Here is a 22,259-nt window from a genome sequence, read left to right as displayed (position 1 = left end):
GCTGTGACCAGTAGGTAAATGCAGTGACTCAGAACAGCTTCTTCAAAACAAAGGATTTGCTCTATTCCGGTAGCTGATCAGACAAAAATGAACCGGTTTTTTCCCTTCTTGCAAATTAAACACACTGTGTAGCATAACACCACATTCAGGATGGATCTGATCAGTGTACAGGAAGCCTGCTGAAGTCACTGAAGAAGTTATGACTTCTATTATTTTCACAACAAATAGAACACTCAACAGCTTTCAGGATTTGGCCCATGATTAAGGTCTGGTTCCCACTGAAGGCAATGACATTTTACTCCAAGATGTTAATAAAATTACACCGGAAGATCATGCTGAATTATGGTGCAGTTTTATTCTTTGTTTCTAGGGAAGAAAAATTGGAATGGAGAAAAATTGTGCCCTTGCCTGTATTTTGTCTTATAGATATTTCTATTTCATTATTTCCCTAATCTTTGTATCATGGAAAGACAGAAGTGTCAGACAACTAAAGCTGAATTTTCTTGAAAGGTGCCACCATTTAAAGACAAGATCAGGAGAGTAAATAATGGGAGTGAATGCAGATGTACCACAGCTGGACAGGATTGGGGTTGAGGGCTAGTAATTTGTTTGCATGGAGCCTTTCTCTTTGCATTGAACACTATTGGGTTACCAGGAATGTTCTTGGATGTGAGAAGGCCCAAATTCTGAAACTCAAATACTAAAAAATATTCCTCCCAGGCAGCAGAATAAATGGCTGATCTAACCAGAAATGGGGTGTGTCTAGCTGACTACTCTGTGTGAGTCCACGAAGCCAGCTAGCCTCACACTTCCATTTCCCCCCCTCTTTTGTGAAGCCAGCCAGTGCCTGTTGTGATACACAAAAATACAGACCGGGGCACAGTCATTGACACTATCATATAAGAGAAAAGGAGCAGCAACTTTTCCTTCCCACAACTAATATCAGCAAAATCCTTTCACCCCACTCCCCATCTTCTTTTAACTTCTGTATTCATTTAGCTACCGGACCTTCACAAATCCCCTTTGAAGACTCTCTGAATGATTTCATTTTGTAGAGTTAGTATTGCCTCTGCAGAGGGATAGGACTCTTTCTTTATATAAGGAAGGGGGAGGAATTCAGTCTGCAAAGAGAACTGTACAAATTCTCCTCTGTTCCACCACAACAGCCCAATAAAGAGGCAGGATGGTATGGTCCAGTAGTTAAGGCACTTGTCTGGGGCTTGGGACCTAGGTTAAATTTCCTATTGTACCACAGCCTACCTAGGACAGATCACTTGCCTCTTTGTGCCTTAGTTCCCCATATTTAAAATGGAGTAATAGCACTTCCCTAAAACTCTACCTTATAGGGGTGTTGTGTGGCTAAACACATTAAAGACTGAGAGATACTCAGATACTATAATGATGGGGGCATATAAGTATCTAAAACAGAAGTCAGTAGAATTGCACTGATGTAACTAAAAGGAGAATCTGGCCCATGGTATTTTGCAGTGGGTTCTGGAATAGTTCTGGAACCAATTGGTGTATTGTGTTAACTAAGATCCTGATTCTGTCACTCTTAGTCCTGTTAAATTGTATGATCTGTCAGTTGTCCCCATTGAAATCTAGAGGTAGAATCAAGCTTTATAGGGACACAATTTAATTGTTACTCTTATTAGCATTTAAATTGATATTTGTGAGGCTATTGGGCAGCAGAGACACTAAGGTGGCTGTCTTAAATCCATCCCAACTCCCTGGTATAAGTATGCAATGAGCTGAGATGTGTTACATAAAAGCACGGTATTTCAATGTAAGGTCATGTTTCAAGAATTTTATTTATCCTCGTTTCTAGTAAAATGTCCTTCTACAGGGAGAAATAATATGGAATTTTTTTAGACTTGCTGAATAACTCCTGAAATTTAACTTTCTTTAAATGTGGTTTATGAATCACTGGAAATAGTAGATTTTCTTATAAACAGATTAAAGATCAACTTACATTTTTGTATTATTTGGCTCCATCACTTAAACGCAATGGGCCAGATTCTTTCCTGGCATAATTCCACTCCCAGTAGTCTTATTTTAAGAACACTGGGCCAGAATTTTGATCTCAATCCTGTCAGTGTAAATCAAGAGTAACCCCATTAATCAGTGGAGACACACAGTGTTTATACCAGTGTAATTGTGAGCAAAACCTAGTTCTCTGTTTAAATACCACTTTGATCAAACAAATTAGGAAAAACAGTACTGAATACAGCAAAAACTATTACTTGTGGTGATGAAAGATTAGATAGCTCACACTTGGCTTAATTTTTTATTTCAATGAATTGTCAAAAAATCTAGCTGAAATAAAGAAGAGCAAAATTAATACTTATTTCTTCTAAAGGGTTCTGCAACTCACTGTATATAAATGTTGAATTTCATGAAGAGTTCATGGTAAACAAGCTTGGAGTCACTTTGCTCTATTTAATCTGTGTTTACACAAAGGCTATTCATGTGCATGTTCTTGTTGTTGGGCAAAGAACTTGTTTTTCTTAATCGGTTTATGAAAACTGAATTGCCCCAGTGCAGGATATTTATATTCCCTTCAAATAAAAGCAGGCAGTTATGGTACCATACAAGCAATATATCAGCCAAAAACACTGGAGACAGAGGGCCATTAAGTCTGTCATGGGACAATGGCATCATTTTGTAAGGGCAGTGGAGGTTCTGTTGCTTTGAGCTAGTGACACTGTTAGTTAGCTAATGGGCAAAGCATTCTCTTTAGAAACTAAAGATCCTTCTAACCTCTGCAGTGACTTCCCTTCATGATAAAATATGGTATGTATACACTTAATCAGAGAAATGGGACATAGGTATTGGGTCCAAATCTTATTGAAATGTAAATATAAGGTTTATAAGCCATGTCTCCAACATAATTAAACTAGTTCTGTTTCAGAGCCAGGGGAGGGAGAAGAAAGTAATTGGTACAATATTGCAACTTTTTCATTCTCACTAATGACTTGTGAAAGTGCCATCTAATTTAGTCTGTGGTTTGAGCTTGCATATGCTACAGCAGTATCACTTACAATACATTAAACCCTCTTGGTTACAGGAAGCACAAGAGAACAAGGTGCATGTTTAGAGAAACTACAGTTTTAATCTATACCAAATCAGTGAAGCCTATACTTGAACTAAAAACCACTCGGCCAAATAACAGGCTTCTAATAAAAAAACAGAAATGTTGATTCTGAACCATGTTTATGCTTTGGCCACTAAGACAATGGAGGCAGAAATTAAACACCTGATTGGAGGGGATGCTGGCTCACAGTTACCAAGGAATGCATTATTGGCGGATATGCCAGCAAGTAAACTCATTTATGCTAAACATCTAATCTTGTTCCAAAGTCCACTGAAGCCAATTAGTCTTTCCATTGACTCCAGTAGTCATTGGATCAGGCCTAGAGCAGGAGACTGTCTGCGACATCTGAGTTCTGGTTCTGTCACAAACTTCTTGGGTAACCTTGAGCAAGTTGCTCAACATCTAGGGGACTGATTCTCTACTGCTTGCACTTTGTTTAGTCATTAAAACCATGCAAAGCAAGTGTAAGATACTAAAAAAAATCAGAATTCCACCCTCACAGCAATGGTAACATTTTATTCTTTGCTCTTTTTGCACTTTGCATGTGTGTAAAGTGTGATGTTGTGTATAAGAAAGATGACCATTTGTATCATTGTTGCTACCACTGTTAAACAATTGATACAAATCTTGTACAAAGTATGTCATGTAAGATGTCAATGAAAAAGCTATGATTTGCTAAGTATGATTATCCTGTTCATATGCATGTATCATCTTTGTATCTGAAGTTACGAATATTGGCTATGTACTTGTGTCCTAAACATGTGGTGTATTCCTGGGTGACACCTCCCCTCTCGCCAGATAGAATTTACATTAGGGCTAGACACCTATGTGTTGAAAGCCCATCATGGACACTCCGTTCTCATTATGGGCCACTGACAAAACTCATCCCATCCAGCTAACTCTTCCTGAGGATCTCTCAGACAGTGAGGAGCCAATGACCACCACCTGTGATTCAGCAAACCCTGTAAGGACATGTGATAAGGACATGTGACCCTGGACTCCATCTTGGGCCAGTAACTTTCCAAGCACATGGCAGAGAATATAAGACCTCTGAGACACCTCCATTTTGCCTCTTTCCTGCTCTAATTCTCTGGACTGTGAATTTACAGCTAAAAAGGAGCATCTTGAACTATGGACTGAGGATCTTCCAATCTTTTGGAAATTACCAGAGAGACTTTTGCAAGCCAGCAATCTATTTCATCACTGCTACAGACCTGATATAAGGACTTTGCTATCATTTTCTAGGTATATGATCTATTAACCAATTATAACTCTCTTCTTTCCTTTTATTAATAAATCTTTAGTTAGCTTACTAAGGATTGGTTGACAGCATGATACCTGAGTAAGAATTGAAATACATATTGACCTGGAGTAAGTGTCTGATCCTTTGGGATTAGTAACAAACTCACATATGGTGAATTGGTTTATCAATAACTTCTCACTATATTAGACTTGGTTGTCTGGATGGGAGCCAAGCACTGGAATGCCTAAAGGGGACTGTATTTGACTTCATGTTAACCAGCATGGTACTACAGAAGCTCTCTTGTTACTGGCTTGGTGAAGCTAATTATAGAATAAATCACCAGTTTTGGGGGATTGTCTGCCTTACTTCTTGCAGTCTGTCCTAAGTGGGGCATTCTCTGTTTAGGCCCAAGCATTCGGTCACATAAAGCATTAAACAAGGCACATGGCACTGGAGAATCTGACCCTGTCTGCCTCCTGTTATTCTTCTGTGGGATTTGAGACTTATTTTTTTTTGTAAAGTGCTTTTGAAATTATCTGAAAGTTGCTAATTGTGAAAATAAGCCATAACAGAGCAGCTTACTCCTTGAGGCACCTAATGGTCAACATCCTAGACCTGAAAACTTATGGGGAAAGTAAATAAAAAGATCTTCATATTGAGCATGAAGCAGACATGACTGCAGAGCTCTCAACCATAACACAGGTAAGAAAAGTTCTTGGTATCCTGCTTTTTTGAGTAGTTTCAAATGCTGCCTGGATAACTGGTGGAAGTGAGTATTTATTCTTCTGCCAAGGAAAAGTGTCTGAGGGAGTGTGACAAATAGAGAATGTTCTCACTTCTTATGCTAGAAGAGTTCCCATGCAGGTCATCCTAGAATGATTAAGGATGATGGTAGCTGTACTGCTGTCAGAACAGAAAAATATATGCTGTATTGGGTAACACAATGTCAGATCTCTAATCTAGGACAGTGATAAAAGGAGATGCAAGAAAAAATATCCATCAATGTGGATGGTTTTTAAACCAATTACCTGATGTTCTGGACCACTATTCTAGAAACTGACTTATCCTGCACATGTGGTCCAACTGCTGCAAAATTCCTATGGTAACTAGAAATTGGCCTGAGGTGTTAGGTTCTGATGTGAAGTTTCTCAAGTTCAAAGGGACTTGAATTGTCTGCCTATAGTTTGGGCTCTTTACTGAGCAGCAGAGTTCAGATCCGGATCCAAAGCTTAGCATAAGAGGTGGACTGATTTGGGGCTTCATTCCAGGCTTATATCCATCATAACTGATAACTAACAGTTAGTATCAAAGGTGCATCCGATTGGTCTGACAACATAAAAGGAATATGGTAGAGGTGCACAATCTGTTCAGCTTTCATATGGAAATGCTGATACTTTGCTCTTCTTATTTAATGGGGATGATAGGATTGATCCTGCTTTGAGCAGGGGGTTAGGCTAGATGACCTCCTGAGGTCCCTTCTATAGAGGTAGGTGCTACAATCTCCTTTACACAAATGGAGGCACCAACAAATATGAAGAATCTGAGGATCTGCTGGCTAAAGTTAGTCATTTTTGTAATGAAAAACAAAGAGGTTACATATCAAGTAGAATATCCCAACCAGCATCACTCTAACAATGCCTACTGCACAGACATACAAATAGGTCCCTGTGCAAACTCTCCTCCAGATGACTGATTATGAACTGGTGCAGTAGTGTCTTGTTTGGTAGTGTTTTGTTTTAAATAGTCATATAGTAGAGAAGGCAAGGTCAAAGGAATATACCTTGCACTTAGTGTGGAAGACGGTGAGGTTTGTGGTGGTCTTCAGTTCTTGGGAGTTTATTCCACAGTCTCTGATCAGCCCATGAGAAAGTTCTGTCTCCCACACAGAGAAGCTTTCGAGAGTGTCCTGCAGAATGACAGTTCCATTGTGCCAGAGAAGAATAGTTACTGACCACAATCTTCATTCCAGAGCTTTAGGGCAGTCTCAGATATCCTGAGCCCAGGCCATTCAGGGCCTTGAAGTTAAGGACCAAGACCTTGAACTTGATTCAATAATATGAGAAGCCAATGAAGAAAGCTGAGGACAGTTTGTGTTCAGGATGACTTGGCATCTCCTAGCCAACTGGAGAGGATAGAAAGCAGCATCCAGAAGTACTGCTATGTGAAAGTTTAGCATCTATGTAAGCTATAGACTCCTAAACTATGGACTGAATTGATCAATTGTGGTTGTGTCTTGAACCAAAGGAGACTGCACTCTGGGTGCCAACTCTTCAAATTGCTTTCCTTTTCCCACAAGCATCACCTCTGTCTTGCTCAAATTCACTTTCAAATAGTTGTTTATCCATGAGCTGATGTTGTCTAAGCACTGGACCATCTTGGAGGTAATGGTGTGGCTGTTTGTAGTGAAGGACAGGTAAACCATTTTGTCTGCATGTTGTCGGTACTCAAATCTCTGTCATCTAATCAGTTCACTTCATGGCTGTATGTAGATGTTAAAAAGGACTAGAAAGAACTGATCCTTGTGGGATTCCACCAGTGAGCGGTCTAGAGATGGAGGTGCAGTTTTCCATCACTAGTTGTTGCCTGCACACCTCCAGGAAGGACTCAAACCATTTTAGCGCATTTTCCAAGACCCTTGCCACTTCCCACTGGTGAGACAGCAGGATCTCAAGGGCAGCAGTGTTGAATGCTGCAGACATCCAGGAAGATGAGAATGGATGCCTGCCCTCTATCCATTGTCAAGAGGAGAACATCCATCAGTGCCACTAAAACAGTTTCAATTCCATGTCCTTGACTGCATCCAGATTGTGCCAGGTCTAGAAATGTAGGCTTCAGTTAGAGGAGTTTGTAGCTGACCTTTAGCTATTTAATTTGTGATTGTGGTTTCTTAGGTCTGCTCTTTTGTTTCCTTGGGCTGTTTCTCCCAATTTGAACTGTTTTAGTTGACTTGGTGGATTGTGCCATGAGGTGGTCTGAGTGGAAGAATATTGTTCACATCACCAGATGCCATGGAAAAAACAGGTCTTTTGAAGCTGTGACCTTGCTGAGTCCTGGGAATGGGCAGAGCTGGCGTAGTGGTATGTGTGCGGGTAGCATGGCGGCATCACAGCAATGGAAATAATAGTGACAATAATAGGTGGGGTTGAGCTCAGCAGGAAGAAACATCAATGGCATCAGACACTTACTTGAAATAAGCTGCCTGCATTGTCATGATGCACCTGTTACACTTACTGGCTTTAAGGGAGATGTGGAGTGGAAGGGAGCTACTCAACATTTAGTGATGTGAGTTAGAGCTGTAAAATGGCCATCTGACTAGCAGGTGTGGCATCTGGAGAAGCAGGGCTGGGGTTCAGGTCTCCTGCCTCATAAAACAGTTATCTGACAGCTTCTTTCCTGTGGCGGTTCCTGGGCTAGGGGTGGGAGAGGAGTCACAGCCTCCCAACTCTAATCCACCAAAGTGTTCTAACTTGTATTGTTTTACTTGATGATATATGTCATCATCACTGTACACCACACTGAGTTTCAAATAAATGAATATATGTTCCTAGGTTATAAACACTTGAACAGTTACACTGGCTCTCTTTTTCATAGTCCTTTTTTGCCTTTAAACTGTGAGCTCAACTAGTCTGACATCCTATATATCACCATTTAATTTTGCTTAGTTACCCATATTGATCCCAGTAACTTGGATTAGACCAAAATAGTTCAGTCCTCAGACTGAACTGTTGTGTGCCACAAGCAGAGCAGGGGAGACCAGAGCCTAATGCAGATAGGAGCTACCATAATTGTGGAACTGCACCATGCATCTCTTTGCCCCCATTAGTAAGGCAAACCCTAAAGTAAATAGGCAAACTCATAAAATATTGGGCCAAATTCTGCTCTGGTGTAAGTGGGTGTAACTCCTAAAGTGAGTAGAGTTACACCAAGGTTGAATCTAGCCAATTATTTCTGATGTAACAATACTTTGCCTTTGTAGGATTGAAAAGCACAGTGCACCTTAGGGGTGAATTTTACAAGAGTGGGCAAGGTAGAGAAGGGTGGCCTTGTGGTTATGGCACTAGTCAGCGACTCATGAAATCTGCACTCAGTTCCTGACTTTGCCTCAGGCTGCCAGCATGACTGTGGGCAAGTCACTTAGTTTCTGTCTCAGCTCACAATCTGTAGAACAGGGAAGGCTACCTTTTTGTGTCTTTAGACTGTGAGCTCTTCCGGACCGGGACAGTCTGACTATGTTTGTACAGTACCTACCACAATGGGACCTGTATCTAGGTGAAGGCCTCCAGTTGCTACTGTAATATAATTAATAATTGGTATGCATCATTCTCATTTTACAGGCAGGGTAGATTATGCATAAAGTGACTTGTCAAAGATCACAAAGCAATTCAATGGTAGAATCAACAATAGACTCCAGATCTCCTGATTCCCAATCCTTCTCTCAACTCACTAGAGCACAACTGCTTCTTATGTAACATCTAAGATAAAGGGCTGATTTACAAAGGTATTATTTGAATGTATTTGATTGTATTTTTCTGGAGAGTGGAGGGGGAGGAACCAATATAAAAGCAACAATTGAATCATTTAAGTTTTAGAAGTCACCGTTTGCCAACAAATTTCAAAAGTCGAATGTCTGAAGTAATCTAGTTTCACTGCAAAACATAGGCTACAGAGCAAGTCATTTTCCCAACTTGCTGAAAACAGTATCAACTGCTGTGCTTCAGAAGTTTTCTACCCAGCGACAAGATGATGTCAGTGGTAAAGGAAAGTGACCAATCAGAGATAAGAATGAATCAGTCTGAGCAAAATCATAGCACTGTTTCCTAGCAAAGCGAGCTCTCCTGTGGAGTGCAAGGGCTCTTTGCACTTCCCTTGCACTTGCAGCATAGACAGGATGTCTCCAGACACTGAAAATGTACAAAAGAATGACCATACATTTGACATCATTTGCATGAAGACAAATAGGCATATGGGTGAGAAATGCTGATTCAGGCTTCTCAGCAAGTTCATGTTTGCAAAGCAGCAGGGCAATGTGATAAACAGGGCTAAAAATATTTCCTTTGAATAGGGGCGTCTGTAATAGAAAATATGCTGTGATATTATGCAACTCCTGGCAAGTTAACTATATTTCCATGCTATTAAAACATGGTAATTAGATGTTTGCTCTCTTAGTGCCTTTGCTACATGAACACTTACTGTCCACTGGTATTTATTTGTATATCAGTTGTGTTTATTCTGTATGAGCATTGCCAGCCCATAGGATTTAGAAATGAGGCTGCTCTCCCCTCCATATTTCAAAAAACATAATACATTTGCTGTCTGGCTTTTGAACCTCTTGTGCTCACATTTTCTCCACCACCCTGAGGGTTAAAAATGAAAGTTGAGACTCTCACAACCACAGGATTCCAGGAGCTGGGGCTTTAAGAAAAGCAACGAATATCATGAGACTTACAAGAGCTGGCAACACTAGAAGCATAAACCAAATCAGCAGCCACATTGTAGACAGCCACTGATCTCAACAGCTTACACTCTAAATAGATGAGGCAAAAGAGGAAATAGACCTAGAAAGATGAAGTGACTTGGCTAAGGTCACAGAACAGTTCAGTGGTGTTCACAACTGTGGTGTAGGTGGAACAACCTAGTGGTCAGAGCAGAACCTGAAGGTAGAATTGGAGGCAGGGCCAGGAGGCAAGCCAAAGGATGGAATCAGGAGCCAGAACAGAACCAAAGGGCAGGACCAGAATTGTGGTCAGGAGACAAGCCAGCGATTGGAATCATGACATTAGGAAGCCAGCGTTCAGAAGTAGGCAGGGACTAGGGCTGGGGTGGAGCTAAGGGTTGGACAGGAATCAGGTCTGGCACAGCTGCAGGTATGGACTGCATTGAGCAGCCTTTGTGCTGCTCTTCCTACAGGGCTTAAATGGTGATCTGTTGGCCCTTCTGCCCAATCAGGGAGCACAGTCAGGTGGTGTGGGTTATTGGGCCCAGCAGAGCTCATTGGTTGCCAGGCAACATAGCCTAGAGGCAGCTGAGTTCCTGACAAATGGCACAACTGGGAAAAGAACCAAGGTGTTTTAATTCCAGTCCAGTGCCCTCCACTAGCTGTTAGACTTAACTGATTATTTTACTGAATGGTGGCTCCATGCTTTTGCTTTGGTTATATTGTGAGATCTACCATATGGGACTGCCTGAGGGGCCAGTGGAAAATCAGTTGCCTATCAAAGATGGATGTTAGTGATATTGTACTAGAAATCCTGGTGATACTGTAAAGTAGTTATTTAAAGAGAGGATTAGATACTTGGGGCTAAAATGTAGGTTTTGTGCAATAACTTTACAAAACCTAATACTTAAAAGTGTTTGGTTTTGTTTCAGAGAAAACAGCTGGGGCTTAAACACTTCAGATGTATCTTTTGCAGCACACGTAATTTGAAGAAAACACAAGCACAGAACCCTGTTTACTGAACAGGTAGGGCCTCACTACATCTGAACACTACTATTCTGGCAAGGTTCTAGTAGCTCCTGAAACATAGACAACAAAAGAATTCACAAACTATTAAAAGGTATACAACTCCATTCCTAAACGCTACAATTCCTCTGTAGCACTTGCAACCCAAACATTGCAGTGCTAGGGATGAGAATCAGAAAATGAAACTCATTAGGCTACTTCTAAGATAAGTACAATGCTAAAATAAAAAGATTAAACTTCCTAATGAAGGCAAACTGATTTTTTTTTTACATGTGACCTCATTTTACTGTAAACTTCACACTGCACTGCATCAAGATCTGTAGCTTAGGACAGAAAGGTAACCTCATTTTTAGTTCACTCAATGAAATTTTTAGTCATATTCTTTTGCCTCTATGTAAATTATCATGTACCAGAAGTGATCAGAGAATAAACATCTTCCTCAGACTGGGGCATATTTGCCTTTCCCTGGGCAGATGCAGTACCCATGAACAAAAATTAGGGAGTTTCTTCACTCCAGAGTTTACCCAGCTCTAGGCACTTGGGTATGGGAATCCAGGTCTGAGCATCCACTCTGCTAAGCGACACTCAAGTCATACCCATGTAGCTGCATCCACACTGGCACTGCACTAAATCAGCTTAAGCACTAGGATTCCTGTAGGCATATCCCATGGATCTTAGCAAACTGTGCCACTCTATGAATTGTTTTGAAGTGTATTGTGGTTAACCTATCTGCAAATCCACAGATATCCATGGACCATTTTTTGCAGATCGTGCATCAGATGTGGATGCTCATGGAGGTCAGGGAGGTCACTGATTACATGACTTTCCAGAACCTCCCTGACTTCTGGGGCAGGGCTGGAGCAGCTGTCGGCCCTGGGGCCGCCGCCAAGTAGCTGATTGACCAGCAGGCCCTAGGGCCACCAAACAGCTGTTGGGGAGCCCCTGGGCTGGCCACTGGTCAGCTGATCAGGTGGTGGGCCCTAGGCTCTGATGTGGATACACCTAAAAGAGGGAGTGCAGATGCCAGGTGGGATACAAATTTATTCTGGCGGATGCAGATCTACATTTTGTATCTGTGCAGGGCTCTGCTTGTCTGCCCTTGCTGGGCCCCAGCATGTGGAAGTGTTCCTAGTCAACAAACGCAGTAAACTAAAGAACTTCTGTAGCCTCCATTCCAGGTGGTAGAAAGGCATGACTCCAGCTCACACTGATGATCTTTTTTCTAGTAAAAGGGTATTAATGCAACTCTCATTTCAGGTAAACCCAATAATACAGGGCATGGTGGAGGGCATTTCAGCAGTGGTTTGTTTCCCTAAGAAGGTGGTGGCTTGCCTTGGTGGGAAGATCATGCAGACAGGGCAGAGCCAGCTGAGGCTGATTATAATAGCTGTGGAATCCCCTATGCCGACCTGTGGTTCTGGTGTAGGACCACAAGCACAAACTACATCATGCAGACCTTGGATGACCAGCCATGGCTCCAGAACTTCTAGTGTATTTAGAGGAGACAATTTCCCAGAGTCCTCACACCACACATGATAACAAATAGGTGAACAAACTTCTTTTTGGGACCAGTTTTATGTGGTTCTAATGGTCCTCAACTGCCAAAGAAGCCAATAGAACCGGGGGACATTCAGCACTTTCCAGGTGTTAAGCAGCTGGCAGGATCAAGTCCTTTAGAAAATCAGCCCCCCCCGCCCCCCACCAGATGTCATAATGTAAGGGGGCTTAACAAAGGCACTAGGTCAAATCCTGCTCTTATTTACAGCATTGCAAATCTAGGAAATGAATCCAGATTTGCACTGGTGTAAGTGAGAGCAAAATCTGACCAATACTTCTCTTCTGTTTTATCTGCAAAGCTCTGAGCGATCTCACAAGGGTTGTCACAGCATAGCTAGCGGGGATGAGGGAATGATGGGGGGGAGGGAGTGTCAGGCTCTCACAGGCTCTGCTAAAGAGAATGAGCCAGCCCAGATCCATCTGGAGCTAAGTGATTGCCTAAGCAGGTGGGTAGTACTTAATTAATTAAGATACAGCTGGTTCTTAATTATACAGGGTTATGTGGGCTCAGATGGGAAAGGCATAGGGAAGAAGCACGTGGGGAAAGCTCTTTGGGGGAGTTGGCTATGACGCTACTAGCAGTGGTATCTCTCTCAAGAACAGAGGCTCTCAGGAAGAGGAAAGTTTCTAAGGGGAAGGCTTCTCAGGGGTAGCTGGTGAGGGAGCTCACCAGGAAAGGAAACCAAGGAAGAGTGCTCCTAGGTGGGAGAGGGTCCTGATGGGAAGAGCTATGAAGGCCAAGTCTCAGCAAAACCTGGTCCCAATGGAAAAACTTCAGCAGGAGCACCATATCAAAGGAATTATATACTGTTCTGAAGAAGGATTGTCAGGGTTTGACCTCTGGGGATCTTGACCCAAGAGGAGAGACCCTTCCTCAACTGATGACAAGACCCCCGACTCCAGAAAAGTGTTCCAGGTCAAGAGGGTTTCACTTGAAAGGAATCTGGATATAAGTGGGTTTGATGGACTTAGGTTAACTCACCCCCTTCCCTCCTTTAGCTATAGATGCTGGGATGGAGGCCTGTTTGTCTGATATTTTAAACAGACCAGACCCCTGAAGGAGCACTGTTCAATATACATAAATCTCATTGGATTTATTGAAAGCCCTTTGGGGAAACTCTGGCAGAGATATAATTGTGACACTGGCTGCCAAGGGATCCTTCTGGGGTGAGGGTCCCCATTCCATGCACTCTCAATGAAACTGGTTCAGGGTCTCAAGTTCCTGCTTACCTTATATATACACATACACAAATGCACTCAAGATAAATCAGCACATCCCTACTCAGATTTTAAAATGGTTAACTAAGCACTTGAAGTGTCTCAGTTATATTTGGAAATTAAGTATTTTCTCCTCCAAATCTGAGTATAGCTTGTGTGCTGCTGGGACTGATGGTGTGTTGGATTAGGCACATCTGTTGATGCAACCTCTTTGTTGTTTTGATCACCCAGCCATGACTGGGCACAAAAATATTGTCTGCCTATGCAAAAAAAAAATTAAATTTAAAAAAAAAAAAAAAAAGAAGGCCTGTTGCCAGAGATAGGCAATCGGAATAAAATTTCTCCAATGGACTTAGCTCCCAACAGTGCTGGGCTGGATCTGTATCACTGGATAAAATCTCCCTATGCCCATTCAATCATATCTAGAGTACCATACATTTACACTGTGTCTTAATCTCTGTTTGTAAAGCTCCTTGGCCTGTTCTGAAGTTTCTCCTAAACTAGAGGAAGGATGATCCAATGGTTTAGAGTGGGACTCTGAAGACGCAGGTTAAGATCCCTGCTCTGCCCTGTGTGACCTTAAGCAAGTATATCATAATTAGTAACAATTTTTGGAAGGGATATTAAACCTGATGCTTCAGTGTTTAAGCTGATCTGTCACTATTAGAGACCAAGATGAGATTGGGGGGGGGGGGGGGGGGGAGCAGAATATCCCACATCTGCACACTGTGGGGTTCTTACACTTTTCTCTGAAGAATCCAGCACTGTCCACTGTTGGAGACAGGATACTGGACTAGATGGATCTTGGGTCTGATCCACTGTGGCAATTCCCACTCAGGCCTGGTCTAAAACAGATTTTGTACTGGCATAACTGTGAGGGGTATAATTTTTACCAAAAGTTAGACTATGTCTACACTACATTTATGTTGCTCGAATAAACCACCCCCAAGCAACATAAGTTACATCAATCTATACGCCGGTGTGACCGGCCACTGCTATGTCAGTGGGAGTGGAGGTGGATTAATTATGTGGGCTTAGAGCGGCTACACTATTACAGCGGTGCCGCTGCATCTGTACAGCGGCGCCCCTGTAAGCTCTCTAATGTAGACATAGTCTTATACTTGTACAACCCCTACTTGGGATGCAAATTATACAGTATAGTTGAAGCAGTACAACTTTTATGAGCAGACAAGAACTTAGTCTCTCCCTGCCTCAGTCCCCCATTTGTAAAATGGAATAATAGCACTGCCCTACGTCACAGGGGTGTTATGAGGATAAATACATGAAAAGCTATGAGTGGCTCAGATATGGCAGGGTTGGGGAGGAGTGGCGTATAAGTACTTCAGATTGATCTACAGTTGCCAATTTTGGTTGGATGTATTCCTGGAGGTTTCATCACATGACATAATCTTTAATTCCTGGAGACTCCAGGACAATCCTGGAGAGTTGACAACCCTCACTGATTCCTGTATCTGACCTCTGAATGTAGTGGTGGTGTAGCTGTGTTGGTCCTTGGATATTGGAGAGACAAGGTGGGTGAGGTAATCTCTTTTATTGGACCAACTTTGGTTGGTGAGAGACAAGATTTCAAGCTACACAGAATTCTTCTTCAAGTCTGCATGGGATGGGGGTGGGGTAGCTAGAGGGGTTTAGTGGATTATACAACAACCACCCCCTCCAACTTCCTTCCCCATGACTGGAGAGGTGTTAATGAGCCACTTCACCTTGACTGGTCGCTTGGAATGTGTTAATTACTTATGCTAAACAATCTGTTCTTCCTGGTGTTTAGCTGTGACACTCTGAAGAATAGCTCTGTGTAACTTGAAAGCTTGTCTTTCACCAACAGAAGTTGGTCCAATAAAAGAGATTACCTCACCCACCTTGTTTAACATAGGCCTGGCCTACACTAGAAAATTAGGTCGGCATAACTAGTTTCTCAGTGATCTGAAACCACTGAGCAGCATAGTTAAGTTGACCCAAGTCCCTGTGTAGACAGCACTAAGTCCATGGAAGAATTCTTCCATTGACCTAACTCTTGCCTCTCGGGAGGTGGATCATTTTCAACAACTGGAGAATCATTCCTGGCGGTGTAGGTAGTGTCGACACTGAATGATGCAGCAGTGGAGCTGTGCTGTTGTAGCATTTAAGTGCAGACAAGCCCTTAGAGGGCCAATTCAGAGGTAATATAAGGGCAGAGGTGTAAATTACACATGAAGTGGGTGTGAGTCTGTCAGTCTGAGAATCTAGTGGAAATCCTAGGCCTTAATCCCATCAGTAGTTTTTGTGGTTTGTAGTTTGTGTAGGCAAATCCATGCACCTGTTTTTCCAGAGCCCAAGCTATATATGGTCTGGATGAGGCTAGATGCTCCTACGCTTATGCAGACTTTCAGATAAACTATTCCCTCAATTACAACCTCATTATGATGAAGGAGGTGTCACTGGTGTTGATTCTGAACCTCTTAGGCCCTGATCCTGCAAGTGGTTCCCACTGACCGATCTCTAAACCGATATGGAGCCCCACTGAAGTTAATGGGGATCTGGATGCATGCAGGTGTTTGCCTACATGGAACAATTGACAGGATTGGGGTCCTATATGCCTCTCTGAATATTAAATGCATGCAGGAAGCAGGAATAATCCATGTAGGGAAAGATAAAGGATTGATCTATCCAATCAATATCACTTCAGATAGAAGAAAAAGATCATTCTCCCACATTTAACAGGCTTCAGCTGCAAAGCAACATCCTGTAGTCCCTAATCCCTTCAGTTAGTTCCTTGCATCACTTCTATTATGCTGCTTATCCAGCTCTAGGACCCTTTCAAGTCTCAGACCTGGTTTACACTAGAGACCTTTGTCGAAAAGTCAGCTTTTTGCGCCAAAATGGTGGGGATTTTTGCGACAAAATAAAACCACCTCAATGAGAGGTATAGAGCTTTTTGCGTCAAACTTTTAGCAACAAAGCATCAGTGTAGACACCATGCTTGGTTATGTCGCAGTAAATGGCCTTCAGGAAGTGTCCCACAATGGCCATCCTGACTGCTCTGGCCATGAGTTTGAACTCCACTGCCCTGCAGCCATTCACCCCTCTCCCTTTAAAGTCCCAGAAATTTTTGAAATTCCACTTCTTGCTTGGTTGGCATGGAGAGCTCACATCTCATCTTCCCAGCTGACCACGGTGGCTCCCACTTGGAGCATGCCAGAGCTTTTGGATTTGATCAGCATTGGGGAGAGGAGGCTGTGCAGTCCCAGCTCCGCTCCAGGTGAAGGAATTTCTATACATATGGTCAAATTTCTTGTTTAATGGCGGAAAAGGGCCATGAATGGGACATGCTGCAGTGCCATGTAAAAAACAAGGAGGTACAGCAGGGGTACCAGAAGGCCAGTCAAACCATCATTCTGATGCAGAGCCGAAGACCTGCTGCTTCTATAAAGAGCTGGAAGCTATCCACAGCAGCGACCCCACCTCCACTGCCAAGAGACCCATGGATACCTCCATGGGTTCAGAGTCACTGGACACGGGACTCAACCCCAATGAAGAAGTCATGGAAAAGGAGGTTGAGTTGGAGGATGATGTGGAGCAGGGAACTGGATTATTTACTGACATGGGGAGCCAGGACCTCTCCTTGACCCTAGAGGGTTCGAGCCAGTCCCAGCCCTCCAGCTCTGCCGTGCAGGATGCAGGAGAGGGGAGCTCGGGTAAGTGATTTTTCTGAGCTGATGTACATGAGGTACAGCTGTCCTTTGCTTTGTTGCATTATACAGCTGGTTGAAGGGATAGAAATACATAAGAGTATGTTTATGTGCTTCCTATTCCCCTGTTCAGCTAGGCAGTGTGACGGAAAAGTGTGTTAATGTACACTGAGATTTCACAGGAATCCTCCTGAGAAATCTCTAGGAAACTTTCCTGGAGGTACTTATCAATCGTCTGCTGGAGATTCCTCAGCAGAGTGGCTTTGTTTCTTCCCCTCTTGTAGGAAACTCTCCCGCACCAATTGGCAATCACTTGTGCAGGGATCAAAGCGGCAGACTGGCGAGGAGCATAGTACTGGTTTGAAGCTACTCACGTGGAGGAGATGTATCCTAGCATCCCTGTTTACTCTCAGGAGTGAGATATCGGCTTCTATGGCCCCTGCCTGTGGAAAATGGTGGCACAATTTGAAATTTAGTCCCTATCTACCTTCATCAATACCACGAACACACCCCAGAACTTTTCCCCCAGCTTCCTCCCCCCATGCACAGCTCACCATGCCCTGGTTGATCATTGAGCTGTGCATTTGCCAAGGGACTGTGAGAAAGAGATGTATTTTACAGTAATGCATCAATGCTGTCATTGCATTCACAATAATGCTTCAGTTTATTGTGCTTCTACAGATGTGCCCTTGTGGGAAACCCCTCCACACCTGCCAAGTGCCTGTGGCTGATAAGAAAATGAGCACTGAGAAGCAAAGATGAGATGTTCCATGAACTCCTCTAGTCCTCTGAGGTGGACATAAAAATAAAAAAGGGCATTGAGACACACTGTGTCCAAAAATCAGAAAATTGATTGGCAGGAGAGGAGGGAAAACCAGGAGTGAGTGATAGCAGTTTATGAATGCATGATAAAAGCCATGGAGAGCAAATGGAGATGTTAAAGTCACTCATAATGCTGCAGACTGAATTTATGCGTGCTCGCCCCCCTTGCAGCCACTACAGAACTGCTTTCCATGCCCTCCCCAAACTCTACCCACACATTCCTACCAAACTTCTGGCCCATCTCGGTATCCTGTTCACTCCACCCCTTCAAACAGCTTCCAGAATGATAGCTGAAAATTACACTCAGCTATCATAGCTCACACTGCCCCTTCACGACAGGCGGAGGGCAGGAGGCACAGAGGGTCTGTGCCCCTCAGAGCCTCCTGCACCCCCCACCCCCTGCGCGTCATGAAGGACGGCCCAGCGCCCCCCACACAGGCCGGTGCCCAGGGGCCTGGCCCCCCCGCTTCCCCCTCAGTATGCCACTGCTAACAGCCCTGACAGCTAGTTGTTCATATTCATTTGCAAAACAATCCACCTGTGTGCTTCACCAAATGGGAAACTTTTCACCTTTAGCTTCACAAATATTATGGAGCATACGGCAGGTGGCTATAACCATGGGGATATTTTCCTCATTTAGGTCTAACCTGCTATAAAGGCATCATCAGCAAGCTTTTAATCTGCCAAACACATTCAACTGTCATTCGGCACCTGCTCGACCTGTTTTTGAAGCTCTCTTTGCTGCTCTCCAGGTTGCCCATATAAGACTTCATGAGCCAGGGCGGTAAGGGGTAGCTGGGTCTCCCAAGATTACTATGGGGTTTTCAACATCCGTCAATGGAATCTTTCAGTCTGGAAAGCTGCTTGGAGCTTCCTGTACAGGCCAGTGTTCCTGAAGATGTGTGTGTCATGCACGTTCCCTGACCAATCCACGTTGATGTCAGTGAAATGCCCACAATGATCCACAATCATCTGCAATACCATAGAGAAGTACCCCTTTCTATTGAGGTATTTTGTTGCAAGATGGTCCAGAGCCAAAATTAGGATATATGTGCCATCTATCACCTGCCACAGTTAGAAAATCCCATCGCTAAGAATCCATCCACTATTTCATGCACATTTCCAAGACTCTCAGTCCTTTGTAACAGAATGTGATAATGGCCCTGCACACTTGCAATAACACAACTCCATCGGTGTACTTTCCAGTTCCAAACTGATTAGCAACTGACCAGTAGCAGTATGGAGTTGACAGCTTCCAAACAGTGATTGCCACGTACTTCTCTGGTAGGGCAGTTCTCATTCTGGTGTCCTTGTGCCGCAGGGCAGGGGTGAGCTCCACACAGAGTTCAATGAAGGTGACTTTGTGCATTTGAAAGTTCTGCAGCCACTGCTCGTCATCCCAGATCTGCATAAAGAAGTGATCCCACCACCCGTGCTTGTTTCATGTGCCTCAAAGTGGCGATGCACTGTGTGCAGATGCTCCGTGAATGCAAACAGTAATCTGGTTTTGTTTGTTTGAGTGGCACACAGGAGTTAGGCGCCTCGGATTCCTGTTCTGATTGGGAGCTCATGATATACTGCATGACCTGCCACGATGTGTTCAGAACACTGACAGCAACAGAAGAGAGCAATGCAGAATCCATCTGTTCAGATAGAGATTTCAGGTGCTCAGGAAACTGGGGCCATTGAAAAATAACATGAAACACAGTCAGAAACCCATGGAATGATGGGATGGAAATCAGTGCATCATGGGCCATTGAACCCACACCCATGATGCCCTGCCACCCTCTCCGCCTTCCCACAAAGATTAGTGGCACAAGATGGCGAGTTGAACAGTGGCGTAGCTGCTCGTAGTGTACTGCTCTCACTGTCAATTCTAGAACACCAACTGTAGACGTGCTTCAGAGACACGAGCACTGTGTTACACGAGCATTGTAATTGCAACACTTTTTGATCACCGTGTAACTTGCGTCAACAAAACTTTCTAGTGTAGACAAGGCCTTACTTAAAACAATGAGTTGAGTTAAACTGACTGCCAGTAAAACATAGTTTAAGCTAAAGCCTCCTGGTGGCTTTACTAGCTTTGCTGAGCATGGCAACTAGACTTGGAAGAATGGCAGCAGTTTCCCTTTGAAATACCACCCGTACACCATCTGTAAAAAGTTTTAGTTATTTCTATTTAAAATAATAGACCCCAGTCCTGTCATAGAATAAATACACTTAAATTAAACCTTAGCAGCTATGAAATCTGTATCACAGGAAATTGGCTAGCCACCTCTCATCTTCTAGGAAGCACATCTCAGCCTTCTCCAGAAACTCTTTTGCATAGGGGGCCTGTTGCAGCATGCTTGGAAAGTCACCAGGAAGGATTTGAACCAGAGACAGTTCCAATATGCCAAACTATCTACCACATGACACAAAGCTGCTGTCTGAGATTTTGCAGACACCTTGGTGGAGGAAAGGAACTCTTCTTTGCTGGATCACCACAGTATGCGTTTAAACGTTTGTTGTGAGGTGACCACTCAGTCTCAAGACAAGACTTCTGTGCCTGGTACTCTAGCTGTCTTCCTGTGGTCCAATTGCCTAAGCCAATCATAGTAAAAAAAACAGATCCAAAGTGTGACCAGCTATGAGTTGAGCTAGTAACGACCAGGGGTGGGCCTATGGTCACCATGGTGGCCAGGAAATCCTGGGCCACCTCAGAAATATCATCTACGAGCAAACTGAAGTCAGCAAGAACAATCAGTCTGTGCTAATGGCAATTCATTTACAGTGGAAGGAGGGAATTTAATCAGTTTGTGACATGACTTGGGAGTGCAGCAGTTACCAGTGCACAAAAAGTAGACCTGTCTTAATTCCATCCCAGGACTGGGGTTTGAAATGGACACTTTCAGATCCAGGTTTGGAGAGGGAGGCACTTCAGGCTGGAGGCAATACAACCACCTCTTCCCTACTACCACCTATCCCCTTCGTTTATGATGGACTGAATACTCAGCTGGTGATAACTATGCCAAAACTGACCCTGCAGCAGTATCTAATCAGGTGTTGGTAATATATGAAAAGTAGAGGGTCTCATCTTTTATTAATTCATAGCTTGTTTTGTTTTTGTACTGACTGAGCATTAATCTTCATGTACCAAAGGTTAGGATCCTTGTCTCCTGATAACTCAGCCTCCTAAGGGGGTGAGACCACAGGAGCAGAGATTAAACATCGGTTTCTGGCTTATACCATCTCCTTACAAATTTACTTTCTTGTCTCTCCCTACCACTTAACACAGTAATTGAGGACAGGCTCCTGCAACCATACCCCTTGGGCCTCCTTTTTGAACCATATGGCACCACTGTCCCACTCTCTTGACCACATGACAGTGGCCAGTGAAGGGACTCACGTGGGTCGGGTGCCCAAATAGTGACCACCCCCCACCTCCTCCCAAGCTGGCTGCAAAAGACACTTTAAAAACAAAACACACTCACCCTCCCCAGCTTCCTAATCCACCACCCATTCGCTGTCTCACATCAAAGGATGCCTCACAGCCTACAGTGCCATCTCTCTCAAAATGGGGGAAAAACAATCCCCCTCCTCCCGTTTCTACAGACATCATTTGTTTCTCTTGCCCCTAATCACACCGCCCCTTTGGCCCAGTGGAAAAGAATGCCATCATAATGACTCACGCTCCTGGTCTCTGCCTTCCTCACCCACTAGTCACACTGCCATGGAATTACCAGAGGAAAGAGTTCAGGATTCCCTGCCCTCTTAAGCTGGGGGTCTCTCCCACCCCCAGCTACAGGCACACATCCACCCTCTCTTTCCATTTTTAAGACCAGCTCTCTACAAGAGAGAAGACAGCACTCATTTTTACAAAACCTGCTGGCCCTTATGCCGCAGGCTGCCCCCATTTCTAATCCCACCATCACCTGTAACTAGTCTCCTTACCACAGAAGCTGCATCCATAGGTACCAGTCCAAGGTATTCTCATTTTAATGACTTCTTACCCTGCTGGCCTCTCACCTCAACAGGTGAACCCCCTTAACTATAACAACCTACCTACTCACCCCTGTTCTCTCAACATAAGTAAAACACTATTAGCAGAGAGGGAAATAATTCCACAACCAACCCACCAATCCGAAGGTGTGAAGGTGTGTGCCCACCCAATCCAAGTTGGTATTACTGCAAATC

Source organism: Emydura macquarii, unplaced genomic scaffold (genome assembly GCF_026122565.2).
Source record: "Emydura macquarii macquarii isolate MOO-44397 ecotype Brisbane River unplaced genomic scaffold, CSIRO-AGI_Emac_v2 contig_318, whole genome shotgun sequence".
Lineage (NCBI taxonomy): Eukaryota > Metazoa > Chordata > Testudines > Chelidae > Emydura > Emydura macquarii.
Note: the sequence above shows the minus strand (reverse complement) of the source record.